Raw genomic sequence first — 2,500 nt, 5'->3', positions numbered from 1 at the left:
TAACCCATGTTGCGCCTTAACCTAACCCATGTTGCGCCTTAACCTAACCCATGTTGCGCCTTAACCTAACCCATGTTGCGCCTTAACCTAACCCATGTTGCGCCTTAACCTAACCCATGTTGCGCCTTAACCTAACCCATGTTGCGCCTTAACCTAACCCATGTTGCGCCTTAACCTAACCCATGTTGCGCCTTAACCTAACCCATGTTGCGCCTTAACCTAACCTATGTTGCGCCTTAACCTAACCTATGTTGCGCCTTAACCTAACCTATGTTGCGCCTTAACCTAACCTATGTTGCGCCTTAACCTAACCTATGTTGCGCCTTAACCTAACCTATGTTGCGCCTTAACCTAACCTATGTTGCGCCTTAACCTAACCTATGTTGCGCCGTAACCTAACCTATGTTGCGCCGTAACCTAACCTATGTTGCGCCGTAACCTAACCTATGTTGCGCCTTAACCTAACCTATGTTGCGCCTTAACCTAACCTATGTTGCGCCTTAACCTAACCTATGTTGCGCCGTAACCTAACCTATGTTGCGCCTTAACCTAACCTATGTTGCGCCTTAACCTAACCTATGTTGCGCCTTAACCTAACCTATGTTGCGCCTTAACCTAACCTATGTTGCGCCTTAACCTAACCTATGTTGCGCCTTAACCTAACCTATGTTGCGCCTTAACCTAACCTATGTTGCGCCTTAACCTAACCTATGTTGCGCCTTAACCTAACCTATGTTGCGCCTTAACCTAACCTATGTTGCGCCTTAACCTAACCTATGTTGCGCCTTAACCTAACCTATGTTGCGCCGTAACCTAACCTATGTTGCGCCTTAACCTAACCTATGTTGCGCCTTAACCTAACCTATGTTGCGCCTTAACCTAACCTATGTTGCGCCTTAACCTAACCTATGTTGCGCCTTAACCTAACCTATGTTGCGCCTTAACCCAACACACGTTGGGCCTTAACCCAACACACGTTGGGCCTTAACCCAACACACGTTGGGCCTTAACCCAACACACGTTGGGCCTTAACCCAACACACGTTGGGCCTTAACCCAACACACGTTGGGCCTTAACCCAACACACGTTGGGCCTTAACCCAACACACGTTGGGCCTTAACCCAACACACGTTGGGCCTTAACCCAACACACGTTGGGCCTTAACCCAACACACGTTGGGCCTTAACCCAACACACGTTGGGCCTTAACCCAACACACGTTGGGCCTTAACCCAACACACGTTGGGCCTTAACCCAACACACGTTGGGCCTTAACCCAACACACGTTGGGCCTTAACCCAACACACGTTGGGCCTTAACCCAACACACGTTGGGCCTTAACCCAACACACGTTGGGCCTTAACCCAACACACGTTGGGCCTTAACCCAACACACGTTGGGCCTTAACCCAATACACGTTGGGCCTTAACCCAACACACGTTGGGCCTTAACCCAACACACGTTGGGCCTTAACCTGCTCTGTAATTGTCATACGACGCGTTAAATTAGTGTAGTGTTGCCTAACTGCAACCCCCGCAATATAGTTTGCTACTCGCACTGCCCGGTCCCCAGAGTATCGCTTCATGTTAAACACCTTGCAGCTATACACTGTAATGCGGATGGCGGCAGGACGTACATGCTCAATGCCCTTCGCAGTTGTTCATTGGCATTCGCATGGCGAAGCACAGCCTACGTTGTGGTACGGCTTGTGGCAACTGTCCGCTGATGTTGTACGTCCAAATCACACACTGTACCGCACATTGGTCCTCATGTACTGAATGATACATCGTGGTACATGTGTGACCGTACCACGACTGCGCCAACAACGGCGAACCATACGGTCCAAATATTGTGCACTCAGCTACGTGTCGTCTCCCTATAAGAGCTGGATTGCAGTATGGTATGCCGTGGATGGCGATCAGCATGAGCCGTCTGTTGATGTAGTGGCGCGTGTTGTCAGACGTAGTCGTCTCTTCTCACACACCGTGATAGCATGGTGCACTGCGTTCCACATCTGCGACATGCGACAGAGGCCGGTTGACAGTCGTTCGCGCAATGGACATCGCATACGTACGGGGGCCACCTTCCACGTGTTCGCGAAGCGTGCACATGTTGTTGCGTGTATGTGGGCAGACATAGTGTGTCGTGACACCTGACACAGGCATGCAACAATCGTTGAATTTGCAAATGGCGATGGACGTCTACGTTTGCTGGTGACGTTACGCAAATGAAGAACTGGTAAACCGTTGTGGTGCGGTTGTTCTCGCTAGAGGTGAATCAGTGATGGCGACGATCGGTTGAGCTACCAACCGGTTGTTTCAGCGATACCCACCATGCCCACGAACGTGAATGGCATGTGGGTGTGAAGCGATACGCGGCGGTGGCTGGGTGGGACCGTCCCCGGCCGGTGAGGGGGGGCCTTCCGGCGTGCTGGCCGCGCGGTGCGTGGGCGCACGCGCTACAGCCGGCTGGTGGGGGCGGCCAGTGGCAGGCGCGCCGGC

The sequence above is a fragment of the Schistocerca americana genome, unplaced genomic scaffold (assembly GCF_021461395.2).
Source record: "Schistocerca americana isolate TAMUIC-IGC-003095 unplaced genomic scaffold, iqSchAmer2.1 HiC_scaffold_515, whole genome shotgun sequence".
Classification (NCBI taxonomy): domain Eukaryota; kingdom Metazoa; phylum Arthropoda; class Insecta; order Orthoptera; family Acrididae; genus Schistocerca; species Schistocerca americana.
This window is presented reverse-complemented; position numbering follows the sequence as displayed.